Source organism: Myiozetetes cayanensis, unplaced genomic scaffold (genome assembly GCF_022539395.1).
Source record: "Myiozetetes cayanensis isolate MyiCay16 unplaced genomic scaffold, myiCay2020 scf3, whole genome shotgun sequence".
NCBI classification, from domain to species: Eukaryota; Metazoa; Chordata; class Aves; order Passeriformes; family Tyrannidae; genus Myiozetetes; species Myiozetetes cayanensis.
This window is the reverse complement of record NW_026087521.1, coordinates 56,239,528-56,263,700: the sequence shown is the minus strand read 5'-3', so window position 1 is coordinate 56,263,700 and position 24,173 is coordinate 56,239,528. Positions and strand designations below refer to the sequence as shown.

The window sequence follows — 24,173 nt, the reverse complement described above, 5'->3', positions numbered from 1 at the left end:
TGAAATCTGTGTGGTGATGAATCTGGCATTCCTCATCCCCTTTTATCCCATGCTGAGGTCTTTGGGCTGGTCGAGGACTGGATTAAGACTGAGGGCACTGATTATCAAGCCAAAATGAAGGAATCACTGTCTTAAGAAAGAAAGTGCATGTAGCATCTGTAAGCCTGAAAACATTTCTGAACAGCTCCTTTAGCCAGTGTTGGAGTCACTTCATACTTCCTTTTGCAAGCAGAAATAAAAGCAACAGGGATAAAACCTAGTCAGTGTTTTAACAACACCTATCGTCATAAGATGTTGACATGCAGAAACATGGTCACTTCTTTGTGCCCTTCCTGGATGCTATTAACGTAGATGTGATACTGTGATGTAATGTCATATAAATCAGTCCTTATGCATCCATTGTTGATCGATTAGATTACTACTGTTAACTATTTATCTGGTGTTTTTTCAATTGATACCACAGTTTCAGCATCCAAGTTCCTTAGAAAGTGTAAATAATCTCAGTGACCTCTACAAATACCCAATTAAATTGCATTTTTTTCTATATGTATCACTGGCTTCAAAGAAGCCATGCTGATTTGTGCCAGTTGACTCCCTGGCCCAAAGCCTCTGGCTCACAGGGTTCACAATGGAGAGGGATGTATAGCCCAGAGGCAGAGGGCAACCATCTCTGCTGAAGCAGGTTTTGATTGTAATGTATTAGGAAGATCTTTTAACTACTTTTAAAAATCATAATGTTGAAATAATGACATTTAACAATTGTATATTCTTCATTTCTTCATTGTCATTGAATATAATGAATACTGGATCTTTAAATTCTTGCAAAGGCAGGTAAATTGTTATTAATCATTAATCATTAATAACTAATTATTCAATTACATTAAAGATAATCTTGTTTTCAGTGAATATCAATCATCAAATGAACTATTGTTTATTTCTAATTCCTAACATCAACACTATTAATTCTGTAATTGCAAGTGTCATGAGATGGCCAGAGCATAATAAAGCATACCTGCCCTATAACCTCCATATTAAATCAGAATGTCATACTGACAGATACTGTGGCATTGCAAATAAGTCACCTTTTGCAGCCACCTTTTTCCAATTGAAATAGCTGGGATTAAATGAGAAATAAATACTGTCTGTGTCCTAGTTTAACCTGTTTGGAAAAGTCTAAAGAAGCAAAGTAATAGTTAGCAGACTGATAATTACAGATGTTTAAAAATAGATACATAACTATTTATGCTGTCTGGACTATTAATAACTTTGTTTGCCAGTGGACTAAAGCTGAGCTGGGAGAGCTCTATGACATTTCCTTGTTTCATGTGGTAGCAGAGGTGGCTCTAATATTCTTAACTAGTGGAGATTTCACTGGCAAATTTTGTAGCAGGTCTTAGGCTTTGTATCATGTACAAATAAAGCAATGGAGATTTGAGAGAGCATTATTGTGCAAGCAAAAACATACAGATTATTCATTATCCAAACAGTGTAAACAAGATGAGAACAGTTTGTTATAATATGCTGGCAAACAACAAGAAAAAAAATTGCCTTTTAAAGGACCTTGTAAGGTTTTGCAATGTACTGTGTTCGTGCTCAGCCCATGTTGGCATATGTTGTCTTTATGAGCTTGGAAGTGGTCAGGGAAGACCCTGCTGTGGGCTGCTGTGCAGGTCCTGCGTCCTTCCTGCTATGGTGGTGCCAGGCTGGGTGCTACCAGGGGCACTCTCCCCACTTAACAAAGGGGAAAAAGGTGCTTACAAAGATTTTACTAAAGGTTGTAAAGTTCTGGTGGGGTTGGACCTCACCTTCCCAAAGGTAAGAGCCCACTCCATGGTGGGAATAAGAAAAGGATGAATTCATGCAGGATTATCAGCATTTAATGATCTGGAGGCTCAGGAGTTCATTCAGGTGAGAGGAGCTTGCAGGTTGAGCAGTTCTGAACCCCCAGAGCTCAGTGCCAGCTCCTTGGTGCCCACAGTATCAGCCCCAGCAGCACAAATGAAGAGATGGTCACCTGTTCAAAGGCTGATGCCAGTGATCTTCTAATTCCTCTGTGAAATGGAAGCACACATACCCATCAATGCCCAGCTTTGCTGCTTCAGCGAGGCAAGCTGTTTATATTATTAAAAGTTGGGTATTTGAATTTGCAAAAGCAGTTTTCCCTGTCTCATTCAATCTTTCTGCTGCAGCAGTTTCTGTCACTGAGCAGGGTCTGTCTGTGTTGTTAATAGTTGCTTATGGAGAAGGCTGGAGGAACAGGAGAGAGGGCAGCAAAAAGGAAGGGCTGACACTTTTCCATCCACAATCCCCATCAGCCCAAACTACCCTGCTGTAGGCACAAGCAGCCAGATGCCATGCAGAGCAGCCCTGTGCTCTCCAAGAGCCATCCAGGACTGAGTTTGAACTATCAGAGCCAGCAGGCCTTCTTTTTCTGTTCATCATGCTGTCTGTCTCCCAGATGAGATTCATCACACTGTTAATGAGGACTTAGTGCTTTCTCTGGGCTGTGCTGCTGTAGTGGCAGGGGTATGTCCCGGCCCTGGGTGCAGGGTGTGTGATACCTCTGTGTCTGGCATTGGTTGTGTATCAGCTCAGATCCTCTGCTGGTGAGTGGGCTGAATTAAACTTGCAGACCTGCTTTCTCACTCCCTGAATCAGCCAGAGCTAAAGTTCCCACAGGAAGAGCCAGGTTGGTTGTGATGGAGGAAGACTGCCTGAAAGGACTGCAACTGTCCCCCCCGCTGACCTAGGAACAGTCCCAGAGACCTCTGACAGGAGGCTCCTCAGGAGGAAGGTGCCAGCAATGACCTTGCACAGGAGCCTTCATGCAGCTTTGGCTGTTGGCTCCTGGCAATCAAACTTCGATTGTACAGGTACAATGGGAAGAGGGTAAGATTTCGAGGGGTATAAACCCCTGTGTCTCAAGTTTCTAAAGTATGTAAGAAGTCATGTAGCTGTAAAGTTAATGAGTGCTAAGATGTCCCCTAGGTCCCTTCTCTATCTGATGCTTTCCACTTTGGTACTGTTGGTGTGTCAATGAACAACAGGGGCTTTGTTTGTTAGATTGATATAGTGGCGTGTAGTTTAACTGCTTAATCAACAGTACTGCTCCAGAAGCTGTAATAAGCTGATCCTAATAGCTGCACCCTGGTGGAAAAAGAGAGATGGCTGCTCAGCAGAGTGGCACGTCAAAAAGCAGACCACCATTTCATGGCTTAGTTGTAGAAACTGGAGTGGGTGGGTGACAGAAACAGCAACATCTTCAAAGTCAGGAGGAGATGTGGGCCAGGCTTTTTGTGCATGACTGCCCCTCTTACCCAATGCCAGCTGGCACTGGGATCATCTGCAGAAGCATATGTTTGACCAGCCCTCCTGCCAGGGGAAGGTGGTAGCTTGGGCTGGTGTAAGGAGAATAGATTAGTAAAGAGCACAGTGAGCAATGAAATTATTTCCTTTGTCAGTATGAGGGTTTTTAGATAACTCCAAGATGAAAATATTGTTCCCTTTTGATTAAACTTCAGCATGCTCTCAGCCTGACCAGGGAATTTATGATCATAGAATAGTTTGGGTTGGAAGAGACCCATAAGATCATCAAATCCAACAGTAACCCTAACACTGCCAAGTCTACCTAAACCATGTCCCTAAAGACCACATCTTTTAAATAACTCAGTGGATGGTGACTCCACCACTTCCATGGGCAGCCTGTTCTAATGCTTGATGTTGGTCTTCTCAAAAGGACCATAGCAAACATGCGTGTTCGTCCACCTCTGAACAGAGAGGAAAAGGGAAGTGGTAGCTGGCAAATGTTATTTGAACTCCTTGTTTCTGACTTTCTTAACTTCTGACTTGCTCTAAGACGTTTCATGTGGTAAATAGAGCATGCTTATCTTAATGGGTGTTTGAGATCCTCAAATAACGGGCATTAGGGAAGAGAACATACAATTTTATTATATCTCCTACTTTTTCATGACACTAGGAAAAGGTCATATTAATATTTCAGCATCAGCCTGCACAAATAGTATTTTGTGGTAGTATTTTCAGTCATGGGTGCCTCAAGTTAGTCCCCTAACTTGTTAAAGGAACTAACCACTGGCAATCTCTATACCAGTGTGAATGAGAGCTTTACATGTTCAGTGCCGTTTAACACAGAAAAAAAATTATTTATTTATGGGTTGTCCCAGTCTAGCATCTGATTCAAAGTTTGAATATGGTATGTCATAGCTGATTTGCATTCAGCATCTAACTGCAGCGAAACAATAGCTGAGTGTCAATGCAGTTTATGCAGTTATCAAAGACAGTTGGTGTCTCTTTGGGGCTTCTGCTTAAATCATCCGCTTCAGGAAATACAATTCACATGTTTAGCACTCCTAATGTAAAAAATACTGTGTATTTTTTAATAAAGCCAGGCCCTGAAGTGTTTTCTGATTCTAGTATCACTTATCTTCCCCATCAAGATGCATAGCAGTGAGGGCAGCCAGGCTGTTATTGCTTTTACTGTATTCTAAACACGCACAGGTGTACACACACATCTGTATCTTCAAAATCTGCCAAAAGTATTTGTTGTTGTCTCTAAGACGGAGTAATGCTCTCCTACAAAGTGCAATTTATAGGCACTAGGTTTTGCTGCCTCTTATTATAAAAACAATTCATCTCATTGCAGAATGTGTGCTTAATTATAATTTGCTAATGCCCTTGAGTTTTTTTAACTCAAAATTTACTGCTCAGGTATACTGCATCCAATATAATCTGGTGACAAAGCAAGGGAATTAGCTTAAGGAACTGTTTTTTCTAGCCCCAAATTTGTGATCTGTGACCCTAAGCAAAACATTTTACCTTTTTCATGAGTCAGCTTTCCCATCTGTTTTTTTAAAAATGGCTGGAGATTACTAGTTGAATGGTGCCATATTTTTATTTTGTTAAGCATCAGAGCATAGGATATATTCAGCACATTATTTATAATGTACAGCTCTGCATTTGAAACACCTCATCATATTTACACTTTTAATTTGGCTTTACTTTTGTTATCATTGCTAAACATAAACCACCCACAGATTAAGGACATCGATGTTCATAGTAGTCTAAGTCATATCAGTGACTCATCATAAACTTAGTGCTACAACCAGTCAGTACTGCTGGTGGTCTCAGGGCTCCATCACAGCAAAGCAGTGTGAAGAGTGAAACCCATTTTTCTCTTGGCTTCTGGTTCAGACCAAACCAACACGAGCCCACTTGTGCAGGGCACATGGCCTGCAACCCTGTGGTGTGTGGGTCTTGTCTGAGCTCTTCATCAGTCCCAAAGACCCTTTATCAGCTGTGCCGAGGGAGGACAAAAGATGGGGATGTTGTGCATGATGGAAAGCAGAGAGAGAGACATCAGCTTTTTCCTCCAAAGACGTGAGTTTTCTCTAGTTTGTGGCAACTTCAAGTAGCCTGCTAACAAATCTGCGCTGCTGCTTCTGTGGCAGAGGGCTGTGGATGTCAGGTCAGTGACTGCTTTCAGAGCAACCCCAGGGGCATTTGAGTGAACATTTTCTCCAACTGTTGACGTCTTGGTGGCCTCGGAAAGCTGGCCCCCTGTGGCTCATAATGGGATGGCGGCTGGATGAGATGAAACAGGGCATTTAAACAAGCCACTGTTGTTTTTCAGTTCTTGCATGCATTCCTGCTTACCTATGTATATATCATATCACATCATGCGTATACATCCTGTAAGGCATTTGTAGTTGACAGAAAAATACCTTTGATGGGAGTATACAAAGAAAACTCCACTATTTTTAAAGCAAAACTACTCTGAAAAACTTTGCTTTGCTGCCCACAGCGCTGAGATGTTTTCTTTTACAGCTACAATATGAGAAGCACTGGGAGACACTGTATGCCCGGGGGGGTACACATAAACTCCTGAGCCTGCTTAAACTGTGTGGCACACAACACCGGGCACACGTCAGCAAGATTCGTGTGTTCGGCACCACCGTACCAAACCACGTGTTATGACACATCATTCATATCCAGCTGACCACAGGCCCAGCAATAATGTTGCAATCACTGGTCCTGATCACTTCCTGCCAAATAACAAACACAGCCTGTCCTCCCTAAAAATAGAGACCTTTCTTACAGCATAGTAATCCCAGATTCAGCACCAGAACCATACCTCTCCGCAGTCTGCTTCAGGCCTTAAAAAAATTTTCGCCTAATTTTTTTCTGGCATAAGGCACAGTTTGGGAAATCTATTAGGGCTATTAATTTTGTTTCAGGGAGCGCAGGGGTGCTAGTGTTTTATTAGCCCAGTAGCTCTACTCAATGGCAACATCTGGTTTTCAGTGAGGTTTCAGGGTTGGTTGTTTTTTTTTCTTACTCCATTTTCCAGCTGTGTTGACTCAAGTCAGAAGGCAGTCAGCCACTTGTGAGACTGAGGTCTCTAAACACTTAAGGAGCTGAGATATTCTTTGAAACTCCTGGATCTCGGAAAATTAGGGCAGAATCTGACAATACCAATATTTCCTCCAGAGACTCACAGCACTCACAGTTCTGGTTCCAGCCAGGACCAGGAAATTAAAAATTACATGGAAACTTTTGCAGTGTTTTCAGGATGGCTGTAGGTTAGGTCTCCATAGAGGCAGAAAGTGCAGGAGGGAGACTTAGTTTTCCCAGGTCAGTTGTGTTGTGTTGTTTGTGTATCCTGAAAGATGATTTACCTTGCTCAAGAAAACATGTAAGCCAAAAGAATAAAGTCTAGGTTGTCTGGAGTAAAGAATGAGAATGCAGCTTTGGTGTCAAGGCATTAACAATTCATTAGGCTTACCTGTGTCACAGCAGTGGGGCCAGCCACGGGACAGATACTCTTATACATAACACCAACTGCATTTCTGATGTGAGCTGTAAATCCCATCCCTTTGGGAGTTTTGTTAGCCAGGTGTGGGTAGGCACTTGTGGCTTGAGCTTCGAAACAGCAGGGAATGGGTGTCCAGAAGGATGCGTAAAACGTGCACCTCCACTCTCTTCACCAGCTCTCCTGCTCTCTGCTCCTCAGCACAGCCTGACCCAAGGCTTCCTCTAGCCCAAGAGCTGTGGTTCCCTACTGAATCTCAGGGAAAGGCTGAGGGACCTGAGAAGCCCCAAGTGCTGCCAGGGTGGCTCCCCTGCTATCTTGTCCACCCTTTGCTTCTGTCCTTGCTTCCTTCCCTCTATCCCATAGCACTCACTTTTAATGCATCTCTCCTCTTTTCTGCTCCTGTATTTTCTCCTTTCCCTGCTTCTGCATTATTCAGCTTTCCTTCTCTGGCATGCTTTTGCCCTTTCTTTTTCACCTTTCCACTCACCATGCTCCTTGTAGGGGAGAAAAACAGCAAGCTGTGCAATGCAGCCTTGTAAGACTCGACTAATGGCAGAATGAAAGGAAGAGGAGGGAAGGTGGTTTTAATTCTCAGCATTTGAAAAATAAATGTTTGCTTTTTTCTTCATTCAGTTTTGCTAGAAGTGCTGTAGAATTCCTTATTCCTTAGTCCCAGTTACCTGACTGAAATAGGAGGCTGTGCCAGCTTGGGATATGGACTTTAAGTCCAGACTCTACCTCTGGGGCACTGTCCAAGGCCAGAGGAGCTTCACTGATGCAGCAGAAATTTACCCAGTGTTGAGGTGGCATAGGTGGCATCTACTAGCCATGATGCCTCCTGTTCTCAGTTTTAAGTATTTAATGTTGCCCTAACTTTTGCCCTATTCTCAACCCCTTTTTTTTTTATTTATTTTATGAACAAAACCATAGCCGAACTGAGGAAAATCAGTCTGCACAAAAGGAACCATTAAGTTGTTTTAGGTTTAAGCTGTAACTGTGTTGGTTTTTTCCATACATGGTTTTTCTTTTTTTTTTTTTTTTTTCCTTTCCCAGACTGCTTGAGTCTTAAATTCCCCCTGTAAATCTGCTTTCTGTACCATCGGTTCACAGAACAATGAACTGCTTGATATACCTGATAAGAGTTAACATGAAAAATGAATAAATCATTTGCTACTCCCTTTTCTTTTCTGCTGAAACTGGGTGTTGGTCTATAAAATGAAGGAAGTTACATTGAGCAGGAAGTTTAAAAATGCTTAGACAGATGTCATTAAAAAAAAAAAATCAAAATTGGCTTCCTGCCAAGTGTCTGTAATTAAAATTATTCTTCTTAGTGAGAAAAAAGCAGATGCAAAGGGAGGTTTCCTGTCTCTCAAAGTAGGAAATACAAATAACTGTTAGTCTCGCCTTTGTGTGTGCATGTGTGCACGCATATGTGTTTGTGTGAGTGTGCGTCGTAGTGTGGGACTCTGATGCTTACTTCTGAAGTGGCTTGTGATAGAAAACTTCAGTCAATACCGTGTGGAAGGGTGCCTTATTATTCTATCCTCTTTTTGGTTTTGTTTTTAAATTCGATCTTTGTTGAAAAATAATCTATATAAATTGCCCTTTCCATACTACAGATTGAAGAAATGGCTGCTCTTATAGAAAAGAAGAGTGAATTTCTGTGTGCGGTGTTGAAGGGAGAGCAGGATGTGGGTGGGTGTACACATGTGTGTATAGGTACACTCACCTATATGCATCAAATAGCTATAGCTGATAGCTATATTAACTTAGAAACCAATGCAGTTAATGTCATGCAACTTCCTAGCATACATGGAAGTATACAAATATAAAACTGCTTCTAGGGGGGCCGATTCCTTTTCTCTCCCGTGCATAGATAGACTTACAACTTACACAGCTCCATTTACTGTGTTTTTTTCTGACATTGCACTGAAATTTGGAGTTTTGTTTCTTTTTAAAAAGTTCTTTTTGAGGAATGGCAGACAAGGCATGTTCCAACGTTGATCCATGAGGACATTGGTAGAACAATACCTCTTGGCAGTAGCAAGGGCTACCTATTGCACTAGTCTGTGTAGTGTGTGTTCTCGTTTACACGTCTGGATACATATTTGCTGCTTTTGGAAGCTTCATGTTTACACAGGACAAATGTACTGTATGGTTCTTCCACCAGTACTCATAACCAGCTTTAGTTATTGTATATCTGCATTCATTATTGTGTATTTGCATTAGGATGTATTATAGCATAGATGCAGTTCCCTGGAAAAAGTGTCCTGCTAATATTGTTTAGTCTCCTCACTGTATTGGGACAAATGGCTCCAGTAAAAAGAGGTAGTAAAAGTTGGCTTGTACTGACATGGAGTTCTCCTGATTTATTATGCTATCCAATGTCTTTAAGTAGATTGTGCTTGAATTTACCTCCAATTCTGAAAGTCAGGTATAACCCCAGCACCCTTCATCAATCAGTACATACTGCTCTAGCATATATCAGATAACATGAGATGACCATAGGCATACTTCTCTTTTTCCATCAGTGCATGACAATACAGAAGGATAGCTTTGTTTTACTGCTGTTTTCTTCAGGACTCCACAATGCTCAGCTTCTGTTTGTGGGCTGACTGGCCTCAAGTAAATTAGTTTTCTGCAACAAGAACCACCACTTATATTGATAAACCCTGGCTGACCTGAGTATCAGAAGCTGGATGGTATGCTGGTGCCATATGTACTGACCTTTGTAAACAATTCTTCCATGATTTTGGCATCTTTGAGTGCTCCTGGAAAAACTTCCCTTGGAACAGATAACAGAATTTGCTTCTATACTTTGAGTTGCCAGATTATCTGGCAAGAGAGCTGCTAAAAAGAGGTTCTGAGAACAGCTGAGAAAGAGCAAGAACACGCCTGCTGCAAGCAATAGAGCAACTGGTACCCACTGAGCAAGAGTAGCGATGGTCTGAAAACACAGGAGAAGAATATGCACAGGTATGTCCTATGGGTGTTGCAGTACTGTGGGAGCAAAGAAGAGTTCTTAACTGCTCAGAGAAATATAGAGGGCCTAGTCAGAATGGTCAATGAGTAATGTAGGCTTTAGAGATGAGATCAGGTTACAAAAGCTATGCCCAAGAATGCTGTTAGAAACTTCAGCAACAGCTAAGCTTATAGTTCTTTCAGAAAATGAAGCAGAAACATTTTAAACTCACAATCCATTTTATAGCACAGCCCAAGGCTATAGGTAATCCATCTCTGCCAATTCTAGGATGACCCCAGTAAACACATGTTGAAATCCAGCCTTGCAACAAACCTTCTTGTGTCCTAAAAAGAGATTCTTGTTTCTGTTGAAATCTAGAGACCCTATGAAAAGGTAGGGAAGGTAAAATGTATGGCACTACCCATGAGAAATTCCTTGTTCTTCCTCCAGTCCTGACTCTACGCTTTTCTGAGGGGCAGTTTGCCTAAATCTAATCTGGTTGGGTTTGCAGTTATCTGGTATTCCTGGGAGAAGACTACCAAATGCAGCTTTCAGAGGTCCCAGGTAACCTGCTAGAGAGGTTCTATTTCTGCTTCCCAAGGGGGAAGGGGAGCCACGGCAGGATTAAGTGGTCTTATCTGTGGCAGCACCCACAGCTCCCAAATTCTCATCTGATGCTCTACATGACTAATCAGCAAATGGTTAAACTCTTGCTTTACTTTAAGCTTCTGAACTGTTACACAGAAAAGATAAGGCAGTCTCTGCTGTTGGCAGTGGTGACATCCTCTCATGCTTCCCCCTGTAGTGTTGTGTGTTGTCTGCATTTGGGGAAATGTGCTGTGAGGGGAGGGAAATGGGGCTTATTTATTTGGGGCAAGCAGGGGGAAGACTGATCCTTCTTCTACTAAGGGTATCAAATAATACACCAATGGTTTTCACTCTTGTGCTGCTTTGCTGCAGATATTTTGCAAGCAGGGAAGGAAAGCAATGGGGTTTTTTGTTTTGACAAAGCATTTTCACGAGCATGGCTGCCCGTTGAAGACATCTGTTTAAGTTCCCACCCCGGGACAACAAGCAGATCTGGGCAAATATTTGGGACTGCATTTTTCTGGCAGGTTCGCTTATGATTCATACACATGAATCCAGGGACAAGTAGCAGATGCCCTGAGAAGGCCTAGCCATTGCTTTCAGCTGAAATGTGTATTTTATGTCCAACGCATTCTCAAGGAGCTCTTTTGAGGAGTTCTAAGTAAACAATAAATCTCTCCACAATGGAATTTATACAGAGTGAATTATCAGGGTTAAAAAAATATTCTGTTGCTTTCAGCTCTTATCTTTGTTTACCGTATCGCCAAGGACAGTGACCTGCCTTTGTACCCTAATAGTGAACTGTCAGCAAGAGAGACAGGAAATGCTGCCTTCTCTATAGGCTCAGCATATAGGCTTAATGAGAAAAATAACATCTCAGCAGCAATTGTTAGTTTTGCTCAGTTCGGTTTATTCTCTTTTGTTGTCTTACTTCAGTAAACCTAGATAATCTTAGAGAAAGGCCTTTGTGCCAAGTTTCTGAACTCTAATTTAGTGACCTTCAGATATTTAAACATTATTAAGACCAAGTCGAGCTGACAAAAGAGTCTATATCCCTTTCATTTCCCACCAAGCTGAGCCTGCTGCATCCTGTCTGGAGCCTGGGTGCGTGCAGCGCTTTCTGAACACGAGCCATCTTGGAATGAGGAGGGAGTGCACCAACACCAAGCAAAGCACTGGCTCTGTCCCTCACTGGAGTAATGCTGGATTCACAGGAAACCCCACCACTCCTGGGTCATCTGATTAGTAACTCCCCTTAATGAAGTAAGAAATACATGAGACAAAAAATAGTCAGATAGGGAAGCACCGCCCAGGATGGAGCAGAAATGCACAGGTAGCACTGCACACTGAGGAATGGCATTGCCTTGGCCCAACAGCCCACCCTCTGGATTTTGGGGAGCATGGGACATAAGAGCAGTGTGAGCCTGGCTTCTACATCCTGACACTATATGCAGAAATCCATCCTGGTGTCTGCTCAGGGACCACTTGTGGTGCAACTCCTCTTCCAGAGGTCCAACAGCAGCAGTAGTTTCCCTGTGTGGTTCTCACTTTGTAATTTGAGAGAGCAGAGGTGCAGGGAGGAGGGAGAATTCCTATGGATCTCAACCTCTGTTTGGAACCCAAGGACATAATAGATAGATAAACCTTGTAAGTAGGTTCCTTAAACTTCAAACTATAGCTATTTTTTCCATGTAAAGGTAGGCAAACGCTGAGTTCCTTTGCTGGTGTGTGGGTGAGTGTGTAACACTTATTACAACTATTTTCCCCCAGCAACTACACATCGTAAAGCAAAGCTTTAATCACGGGTTAGATTCACTTCTTTATTTACACAGAAGGAATGTGTAAAATTTCTGTTCTAGTAGTCTATCCACAATGTTGGTTTTCATTCAAGATTTACCTTTATTTTGTATAATATCAGTATTAACTGCCAAGACTTGACCTTACTCATGACATAAAACCTTTTATTTTAAAAAAGCAGGGGATTTGCTGTTACTACCATGTAACGATCAGGCTTTAAACAGGACCATCATTTGCTGCCATCCTCTGAGCATGCCAGCAGTATCCACACAATCTCATGATTAAGGTTTATAGGTTTTTTTAAGAGTGCTGAAGGAGAGGAAGAGACTTTCCCAAATTTGCTTGGAAGGCTGCGTCAGGACTTGACCTTCTGATAACAAGCCCCGTGGTTGTGCCACACAACAGCTACTCCCCGCACTCCTCCTGCCCTCGCAATAATGTGCCTGGAATCTGACCCCGCATTTCTTGCTGTCATGTTGGTATCAGCTGGAGATAAATGAAGCCTTTTGTTAACTTGTTCCTTGCTTTGCAGGGTGCTTTTCTCTTCTACTTTAAAGAAGAGGCAATGGTGATGTGGCACTGCGGCAGAGCTACATATAGGCACTGTCAGCATGGTATTTGTAATATACTGGCCAAAGCATCTCTTGTGGTAAAAATGAGACAAGACTCCATTATAAGGAACACAAAAGGGATTTTTTCTGTCAAGTTCACTGGAAGCAGGGAGCAAGATGTCATCTTCCCTGGCTCTTCAGCTCCCAGCCTGTGCAGTACCAAGGAGCAAAAGCGGTGACGTGCATATGCAGAACACAAAAAAAAGTCTTCCCACATCCTGACCTAGATAAATAGGACTTGGAATGAATTTTCTGACTTCATAGCACTGACACTTTGAATCTTCTGAGATTTAAAGATGATATATATTTTTTAGTCATTCTTATTCTACTTCAAATAGATGGATGTGTTACGGAGAATGCACATGTACACGTGTGTGTGCACGTGAAGAGAGGCCAAAAGTACTAATACCAATCCCTCTCACTGTGCTGTAATATGAAATAGGAAATGAATGTGTTAGCAAAAGCAGTGGGTATGGACAGAAGTGCAAGATGCTCTGGCCCTTTTGAGCTACATCACAAATACCCTGGGACCTAAGGCAGAGAAAGCTGTGAGGTTGCTCCAAGTTACGCTGGCAGAAGGCAGGTCTAAGTATGCAGAGGTGCAAAAGGGGATCACATCCACTCGCACTTTTTAGCAGCACGTTTCTTACAAGAGGTGTAACTCAGGCAGAATATGAGAATATGATCCCAAGTAACCTGCTTTCAAAAATATTTTCATTCATAATTGAGCCAGCCTCCCCCTGCTTTTTTTTTTTTTTTTTTTCCTTCTGTGTGATGTAAGTAATACATGACTGGGGCTACCAAGATGTTACAAGGTGTCATTTAAACCAGAGCAGCAAAGTTGGAATAGCAGAAACATAGGATTGGCTTCTTAATTATCCTACTTGTTTGCTAAAAAGTATTGTAGATTTCTTTACATACATAGAAGTCAAAGAAATAATAAGCTCCCTTCATCAGTCAGATAGTCTCTATTTATACATCAGGATAGGTGTGAGAAGCAAGAAGTCGTGTTCTTTCTCTGTTTGTTTTTTATTTTTTCCTGATTTGAATTATTTTTTTACCTTTAAATTAAATTTCTTCATTTAGAATCCCACAGATGTTTAGGCTTCGGCCATAGATAAGTGGGTCTACATATAACAGCAATGACCAAAATTTATCTTCCTTTTCCCTCTCTCCCCTTCACTTCCTCCCTTCCCCACCTCCCCCTTAGAACCCAGCAGAAACAAAATGCTATATATAGACTCAGCACAGTTCCCGCCCCCCCCAATTACTTTATCTGTGTGTTTCAATTTCATTCTGTGTCAAGCTTTGCCAAGGTACCAAATTTGGCATTTTCAAGAGGAGGTTGGGTGATTAATCCCTGAGGCTCCCCCTTGTAGTAACACCCCCCAGCCGCCCTCTCACCCCCCTCCCCCCAAAAATGTAGGCTACAGTACTGTGGGCACTCTGAGGGGCAGCTCACGCTTGTCTGATATTTATTCACATGAAGTTCCTGGTCTTGTAGACTTTTTTTGGTTTTGTTTTTTTTTTTTTTTTTAAAGTCTATGTGATTTTAGATGTGCACTAGCAGCAGATGGCCAAAGGGCAGGCAGGGATGGCCCATGGTGCTCTGTAAATGGAATATTACCGGCATCCTGCCATCACGCTGCAAGTCTCTGGTGTTTGTTTTGTATTCTCTCAAATCGCTCAACACTGAAGTCAGGTGTATAACCAGAATCTCATATTTCATTATTAAAACAATAGACAACCAATAAAAAAAAAAAAAAAAAAAGGAAAAAAGGTTTCTTGTTGAAAGGTAAAGACTGAAAACATGAATCCCAGTTCAGAAGCCAGAAGGCATATGAAGTTCAAAATACTGTTATTTGTCATAAATCTCATGTGTTTTCCAGCCAATTTCTAAGTATGTTGGAGCATACTCATAATGTTTGAGTGATCAGGGTTGGTAGTACGCTAGCTGCTCTCGTGTGTGTGACAGGCTCTTTACAGAAAAAGCCTACAGCTGTGCTTCATCTTGGTACTTAGAAAATCCCTCCCCACAAATTAGCCCATCTAAGATATCTATAGATCTTTGTGCCACAACTCGTGCTAAAAGGGCAAAGGATACCATCCTTTATTAGGCATTTTATATGGGCAAAACTGCTAATGAACCTGCTGCAGAACACTATGGTTTATGCACTTTTCTGGCTTAAAAGTGCTTTTTTTGTGTCTATGAGATGTGTCAATTTGTGGGTGCCGCCTTTGTGGCTCAATGGCATCTGGATTGAGTGGCCTCCCTGTCAGGCCTGGCTCATACCCAGGTGGGTGCCACTGGGTTCTCCAGGTTGCCCTGCACCCCAGAACTTTTGAGACTTGATGCACGATAGAGCTTTGAAAAAGAAGAATAAGGAATAAAATACTGAGCATTAAAGTAGTGTGGCCGTAAGTGAAAAGACAGCACAAAGGTGAGGTGTTGGAAATTGTAAAAATTGGAATCTTGGAAATACAGAGGTAAATGAGTGAGGTGGCCAGGCACTGAGACAGGAAAGGATCAGGTTTAAGAAGCAAAAGCATTTTTGAGAAACAAGAAAGAAAGCAAAGCAGATTGGTCTTCACACCAGGACGTTATGGGACTGTGAGGTAATAAATAAATAAAGGCCAAAGCAGCTTACTCATAAAGCAGAAGAAATGAGCAATACTTTCCATTTGCCTTCCCTGTAAAGTCTTATATCATCCTAAAACATGCTAGAAATGACCTTGTTCAGACTACAAATGAATTCTGTATTTTCTCACTGCTGACCCTGTGACTTCATCCTGCAGCTTTTTGAGTCGTGCTTTTGTTCCCCTTCACTCCTGTGTGCTCACTAGGGCCAGTGAGTCAGTACAAGTCAGGGCCAGTGGAAGAGCTTCCTACCCATGGCAGTACATGGTGCTCCCCCAAACAGCTGCACTCACTGGGCTCTGTCCTCAGCTCGTGCAAATGGATGCAGTTCCTCTGACTCTGTGATTCAGGTCTGTGCTAAAGGAGACCGTGAGAGATGTGGTCTCATGAACTGAATACTATTCTTTATAATCTCTTCTCCAGTGCACATCTTTATACATCGAAAAGACCCAGTCTCGGTTTCTTTTCTTGTCATATCTTCAGTTTTTGTGGATCACTTGGACACTGATAATTGCAAAAGAATTCCAGATAAAAATTTAAAGTTTTGTTTATACTTCCTGGGATTAAGGACACGAAGGCTCTCCTTGGGGAGGTCCTGGTGGAATTTTTCCACTGACCTTTTTTCATTTGGAAATGTTCCCACAACTTGGGTACTGTTTGAGTGTCATTACAGAGGTCCAGTTGGACCTCAAATAACCTACTGTGACTATCTGTGTAATCAGACCAAGTCATTGTGAGAAGTAAATCATAAACAGATGGACAGTCGTGCCATGCTGCTCTACAAAGGGTAGAGGAGAGCAAAGACACTAAACAGCACCAGAACATGACACCATGATGGCTTCACTAAATCTAAGCGTGAACAGGCTTAGGAAAATTTCTGTGTTCCCAGATGGAGAGAGATAGAGTAAGGGAATAAAAGGAGAGAAATCCTTGAATAGGCATCTGTCAGGATTTGTTGCAGACAGCTTTATCTGAATATCTAGAGAGGTTTTTCATAGGTTAGTGTCATGGTAGCAGACACCCCTGCTCACAGCCAGCTCCCACGGAGCTTGTGGTAGTGGGTTTTCGACTGGCATGTAGTTTTGTAGATTTTTTTAAAAGATCTTCTCCGTACACTGGAGGAAGAAAACACAAAAGCTGTTTCAAGTGCTATCAATTTTTTTCACATACCAGTTGCAAATTGCTTTTGTTGTACCCAAGGCAGTCAGCGCTTTCCAGAGGGAGCAAAAGAGGAAAAGGCATTGAATAGCTTTGGTTAGAAAATAATTTTTTCCCTTTCTTTTTTACATTTTTCATATTTTCAGTTACACTGTGAGAAGTCTCAACAGGAACAACCTTTTCCTTTGTGCTTTGTAGAAAGGACACATGCTAGAATTTGGAGCTAGGACTGGACATGGCTTTTACCTGTAGATTTTACCTGTATTAGGTAGGAGATGCAGAAGTCTACAGCAAAGAACTGGGAGCTTTGACACCAGAAACACTTCTTTATGTTCTGTACTGTTAGTACTATCAGTTTCTCAAGGACAGGCTGAACCTTGAGTTACGATTTTGGCAGCTGAAACCAAACAAAGTTCTTTTTTGTTTAAGACGTATTTAAATGCCGTGCAGTGGATTTCATTCTTTTTTGGTCACTTTAAGTCTATGCATTCAGAGCAGGATTTGCCTATTTACGAACAGGAGTCACACTGAGGTTGAAAAAAAATCAGGCTACTTATGCAGGCTTGAGTTGATGGGCGCACGACTCTCAGGGTTGTAAATTGATGGCCTCAGTCTTCAGCACCTCTGCTGGCCCCTTGTGTAGAGGGAGGGAGTATTTATCAGGAGCACCTCACATATGCATTTGGAAGATGACCAGCTAATTAATGTTTGCTAAACACTTTGTGAGCCTCAAGGGAAAAACAACTACAGAAAGGCAAAGTCTTATTGTTGTTGTACTGCACCTAATGTACATAAAATGTTTTCAGGGCATCAGGCACAACATAAATGTTGTATGGTATTAAAACTGACCTGCCCTTGTCAGAGCAAATAATAATTATGCTGAGTGATGAGAGAATCTTGCAGTTTCTTTGCTATGAATGTTTGCCATGTTTACTAATTCAGAAAAGGTCTTATCCAGCAATTGCTGAAGCCAATGACTTAAGCAACCACTGGCTCAAGAAGGGTGAATTACAGAAGTAATTTATTTTGTGTAAAATCTCCTGATCTCCTCCTAGGTTGGACTGTTCTCTCTAGGACATATTTCCCCAAACTGCATGCTTGGGGCTGAGTCACCTCTCAGTCTGTAAGGCTGACGTAGAGTTGAAGAACAACCAAAGATGACCTCAGTTCATAGCCCTTAAGATAGCCTGTACTTGCAGAATGAAAATTCATGCTGATGCCCTTTAATATAAACATAACGTGAGGAAATGAACATTTGATTAAACTAAACACACGGGCCTTTTATATGCAAGGCCCTAATTTAAAGCACTGTCACCTCCATACAGAAAATACCAGCTGGAGCAGGAATGATTAAATTAAATCATCTGGCTCTTCTGTGATACCATAAATGTCTGCTGAGAGGGGAAAAAAAAAAATCCCTCCCCTTTATTCCTGCAGATCTGCAGCAACCATCAAGGGACACTTCCATGGCAGGAAGGATTAAGTCTCGCACGAACTTCAGTGGTTAATGTGCTTTGGACTGGTGACATGCCCTTCGGACAGACCTACCCCAGTTTTATAATTCTCTTTCTCAGCCTTTTGGGCCTCTGGCAGTCCTTTCTCCTGTTTAATTTCCTCCTTACCTCCCTCCCACTGGGATCCTTCACCATTCAGCATTTCTGCCACCCAAGTAGGAATTTTGATTGTGTCAGACAAGTGTAGAAAGAGAGACTTTGAGCCTCGGTGGGCTGCAGAGAGAACCGGGGCAGATTTCCTGGGGGCTGAGTGGTTTTTAAGGAGGCAAGAAAGAGGCAATGTCTGTGCCTCTGATGAGCTTAGCTTGCTACAATGCATGGCCAGGGATTATATCACATCCACAAATAGCTGGAGCTAGCTAGGCAAGCATTGCATATAGGTAGGGAGCCACTTCTAGAAAGAAGCTATTCTTCCCCACCCAACGTAGTAAAAGAATAAAAACTAGTATAGTGAGGGCACTTGTGTGTGAAAAGGTGCCTGGCTTGGCAATATCAGCATACTGGCCCTTCTTTCATGACAGCAGAGTACTCCAGGCACCCAGTCTCACAGTCATTTATTTGATTTTCATTTGAGGGGACACACTTCTCTTGGCATGGGAATCTGGGATTAGGTAAAGTTGACAAATTTACAAAACCAAAATTGAAACAGTTTTTTTTCTTGTTTTTCTTCATTTGCAGTTTGCCTCATAAAGGATTTCCTTAGAGGTTTTCTTCTCTTTTCCTGACTTTCCTTTTTTTTTCTGGATCTTCTATCTGATGGCACTCGTTCTGTTCTTGCTGATCACCATGTGTCAGTAGTAATGTAGGTGGAAGAGAATTTCTGACTGTTTTGATTGCAGCTTTTATGTTTATCTGTTTGGTTTCGGGACACTGTTCAGTTTCAGGAAGTATTTTTATCTCACAGAAGTTTCCTTGTGAGCAGCGATGCTACAAAGACCTCGTTTTAGCACCGTGAAAGCCACTGGAGGTAATGCAGGTCTGTCTTCTGTCAGGAGCTGAAGTCTTTGATTCAAAAAGCAAAGTAACGTTAAAGTAAGTTGACATTGGTGTAACCTTATACCTTCTGGCTCTTTCCCCAGCACTATTTGGTGCATACTTAGAACCGCATTTTCCTCTCCCTTACACTGATACAGCCCCAGGGAGCTCTGTGGATTTGCACCAAAGTAAGGGACAGAATTTGGCTGCAAGGTCTGCATGTCATGTGGTTATCATTGTGAACTGGTGCTGTAATACTAAGTTTGTTTGGCACTCACTGTCTTTAGGAGGAGCTGGAAAGAATTTGTTTGACGTGTCTGAAGCACTTTGAGTTGTCACATCTTGGGAAGTGCCTCAATGAGCAAAGAAACTTCCCCAAACCTAGTGAGCATCCACTGAGAGTGGGGGTGAGAGCCTGACAAACTTCCATTTGAATGACAATTGAGGCACATGGAATAAAGGAATAACTAGAAAGCTTAGGAATATGAGTTTCAGATAGCCTTTCCTTGCTTCTGGGAAAAGAGGCATGAGGGGATGGAGCTGAGGACTTGATTTAATGTTCATTCCTGAGAGTGTCTGAGAAGGCACAGTGCCCTGGTAGAGGCTTCAGTGCTACCAAGGCGTGTTCTAAGAATTTCAGAAATGCTAGGCAGCTCAGAAAGCCTCTTGCTGCCACATCTTAATCTGGAAATGAGGCTTGTTGTCCTATTTTCAATTCCTCAACCTTGTCCTCAATTCTGTAGTCAAGAATTTAATATTTTGCTCAAAGATTCTGTAGGCCTCTATCACTGGAAGTGGCTAACAGGCACTTGGTGATTTTAGGCAGGCTCTTCTGTATCTTAAGGGAATAACTTCTGCCATGAGCTGCCTCTCAGAATGAGTGGGACTCAGGAGCTTCAGGGTCCTGTTTCCCCAGCACCATGAGCTGGTTCTGCCTGGTGCCGTGCCTCAAAGGGACATCTCACTTGGCAGGTGCAGGCTGGACCACAGGCAGAAAAGATTTCCAGTCAGAAAGAACTTCCAGAATTTCCTTGCATGAGGACTGTCTTAAGTACTTTTTAGGAGTTTGGTTCAAGTTCTGAGGATAAAGCTAAGAAATTTTACTTCATCAGCTTTGTCCCTGTCTTGCTGCCTGAGATTATAGGGAGGTTTTAGTTTGGTGCTTTACAGTTATTCCAGCATGGTGTCATGGAAGTGGTAAAACATGAGACAAGCTTTCTTTAAGCAAGACAAAGATAGCTGTCTGTTAAACCATCCTAACCCTTTTTTTATTGATCTACATTTTCAGTGTTGTCCTGGCTCTAACCTTTCCTTTCTTGATATGGTTGTTGGCAAGATTGTCGTGGGTCAACCCCAGTTTGACATTGTACTTCCTGTTCTTGCATTTCTTCCGCCTCTCAAAGGTTGAGTGAAGCACACAAGCTCTAGATCTGTTAGGGGATGAGCAGTTCCTAGAGGTCAAAACTCCAGGCAGATTCTTTGATCTATCGGCAGCTTTTGATCCATTTGATCCAGAAACATTATTGACCTGTTTGTGAATGCCTGTTGTCTGAATATCTCTTCTGGCAATTTGAAAGGGGGGTTGGTGAGAGAAGCTGGGAGTGATGTTGGCTTGTTTTTGACTCATGTTCAATTGGTATCCAAAGTCTTCATTTTGGGGAAGAGCCCATGTGGACCATGTAAGTATGCCTACACAGATAACTCATGGATCTGCATCTGCACGTCATCTCTCTGACACATACTTTGTCACAGCCACACCTGCCCATGAGGCATCAAATTTGAATTGTAATTTCTCAGAAATCTCAGCTGGTTCAGTATCAGGCCATGACTCAGCAGCTCTTGTTATGAGGAATGTGGTCTCGCAGACTTTGCTGCTTCCAAATTGATTTCAGGTGCACGTCACACTGTCAGCTACACAAAATTTTCTCTGATTTTTTTTCATTCCCAGATGCTGAGCATTACTAGACCATGACCAATAGGATGAGTGGAAATCTCTTATACACTGATGTGTACTTTGGATTACCATTCCCAAAACAGAGGCAGTAGAGGAGGATGATCTGTGCCTCACTCATCAGCTACTTTGGGGAGAAGTTAGTATCTTGTCTTTGACTGTCACTGAAGATTGGTTCATTCTGGACGTTGTATGGAAGCAACTGAGGTGCAGGCATATGTTCCCTTCTGCTGACTTGGCTGTGGTGATGCTAACCACAGCCAGCAAAGAAGAGCGAGCAACTGGGAACAGTAACATCTCAAACTGCAGCAGAGCGATTGGCCAGACCGCTCCTGTCAGCACTTGGATTTCCTTGCTGTTCATTGAGGAATTAAAAGTTAACTGAGGGTGGTGGCAAAAAATAGGTTTGCCTGCCTAGAAAATGCTAAAACCAGTTCTGAAAAGCAGAGGTGGATCTGAAGGTAGTTATCTCTCTTGGAATTTATACGGGGATTAAAACACGCGTCATCATTGTAGCACATAGGCAATTTTATAATCACTGCTGGTATTTCACCTCAGGGTACTCTGTGGGTTGAAGAATTAATTTTCCATCTTTTTCTAAGGAAGGGAGGCCTGTGATTTTCTGTCAGTCATGAAGGAAAGTTTGCAGCCAAACTAGATGCTTTCTGGACCTCAGAAGTGATTAAACGGTCTGGGATTGGTGAGGGTGTACCGTCACACCTCTGGAAATCAAACTGGGAAAATGTGCATGCAGAGAAACACTGCAAGATGTTACACGGCCACATCACTTCCACATCAACAGGAAAAGACACTACAGGGCTGTGCAAAGCGTAAGAAAAGCTGCTGTGCAAAGCAGTAACAGTAAAATTAAAATATAGGATGGTTTGTTATATGCAATGTCTTTCCCTCACCCCATCTCTACTTGTTAAAGACAGGAATCTTTCTTAGTGAAAAAAACACACCCCATCTTGAGTACAAGGCACTTTATCCTTTTTTTTTTTTTTGCTGGGGGTTAAAGCGGCATGTTTGCACAATACCAACCCTCACCCCAGCAAACCTGCCAGCAGTTGATAGATATAAATAGGGACATTTAGGGAGAAAAGCATATTTACGTTCCTTTGAAATGTGCTAGGCTAAAGGCATATTTTTAAGAGAGGGAGTGGAAAAACAAATGGAAAATATTTTCTTTGAAAGGGAAAAAAAAGCAACAAACTGTCCTTCCTAAACAGAGCTGCTTGGCTGGTGTGTACTTTACGCAGCTGTAGGTCAGACCTTGCAAACAACTACTAAATTAGGTCCAGCTACTTTGATGCTAAAAGCATGGAAGTGCCAATAATTAAGTTGCATCAGATGTAGGAAATGACTGATGTGTCTGTTGTGCTCACGATAGCAGAGTTCACTCTGCTGCCATTTGACTGACCCCTCTTTATGTAAGCAAAAGCAATTTTCTTTTAAGGAAAATCAGCTGGTTTTACACCTTTGTTTTATTTTCTGAACTGCTAATCCCCTGAAGGTATAGAAGCTATTTGAAAGAGCAAATCAAAGCTCCAATAATTTAGTGTTATATTATTTGCTGATGTATGGTTTGATTTAGTGGCTACTTATTATATCAGGTTACCATATAATTATCTTAATTATTGACTCCAGAAGTAAGTAGAGGGATTATGAGAGAGACAGAAAGGCCCAGTGGAAAGAGCATGGTTCAGAGAATCGAACACATCTTAGTGTGCTCTTGGCTCCTCCACTCATTTTCTCTGATCCAGAACTCTTCCCTCAGCCAGCCTGGCCATGAGATCAGGATGGATTGCAGAGGCAGGACTCAGATGCTTGCCCAGGATTCAGAGACATGCAGAAAACAGTATAAAAAGAACAGAGTAATGTTCTGAAAGACAGTTGTAAAATTAGCAGAAAAAAATAAAAGAATACCAACCACAGCATGCGTTTGCATCAAAGAGTGGACCATCTATGTGGGCATGGAAGAGGGTGGTATTGCCATGGAGGCTTGAAATTTGAATCTGCATTTCCAGCCTCTGCTATTGATTCCCATCCACCTCCCCTCCACCCCCCCACCCTCCAAAGTTACATAGCCCGCAGATCTCTTTCTGCAAAACAAGGATGATAAAAATCATCCTTCTGTTGTTGGTTTTTGGTTTTAGCCACTGACATTATTGGAGCACAGTTCCTCACACCGCCTTCAGCCATGGTTCTCACAACATTGTGGCCATTTTTGGCTTTTAGTCTCCTAGTCCTTTGTCTGATACCCAGTGGCTGAAGCCAAAGGTTTGAGTTAACAGGCACCGCTGCAATATAAAAAATGCTTTCAGTGCAGTCCATACTTCTGTATTGATAATATTTGACATATACTGACAAAATACTTCATCTGTTGATAAGCTGAGTTGCATTTTTTTCCCTAAGAGAGGAAAAAACATGCTGGTTCTGTTCAGGCTGTGCAAATTGTTTGCTCTGGTTTTGCTTTCCTTTCCTGAGCCAAAAAATGGGGATAATAGAATGTATCTATTTCCTTCCTAGAAAAGATCAGCTAATGTGAAATGGTGCATGGTGGCTTAGTGCTGAATAAGTGGGATACCCTAATCCAGCAAGGTATCCGTGTTCTATTGTACGCCTTTTCTGCATACCATCTGGAGTTGTTCTCTGCTTAGTATTTTCAGTATGTACCATATGTTTTTGCATGAAAATTCAATAAAATATGCATTATACATGAAAACTGCTGTAGTAAATAAAGGAAGGATGGAATCCAGTCCCCTTTGTGAACGGCAGGGGCCCCAAATCTTCACAAAAGGTTTAGTCTAGTCTGACGTCTGTGCTTTTCTCCAATTTACTCTGTGTCAGTCTTCAGGAGATGCTCTAATTTAAAACAAAACTCCACTTTCCTGATGAGGTTATTCGATGTTCTTTGGCTGCCCTCTGCTGAGAGCATTGAATAAGACAGGGAAAATGTCATCTTTCCAAGGAAGGTTACACTGGAGGAAGTTCCCTGTTTATCCATGCACTGAGTTCTGTCACTGCTGCTGCTGGACAGCCGTGGTTTGGTGTCTCTCATTGTATCTTTGCTGCCAGGAAGAGGGAAAACTCTTCTGAGCTACAGCCCTGTTCAGGTTTTAGTGCCCACCACTCATTGTCAAGGGCTGG

General features: G+C 42.1%; 1 protein-coding gene across 14 annotated transcripts in view; it reads left to right on the top strand.

Moving 5' to 3' along the window:
- TBXAS1 (thromboxane A synthase 1) overlaps positions 1–24,173 on the top strand; it is a 266,105-nt gene that overhangs the window by 231,901 nt on the left and 10,031 nt on the right. The window lies entirely within an intron of this gene.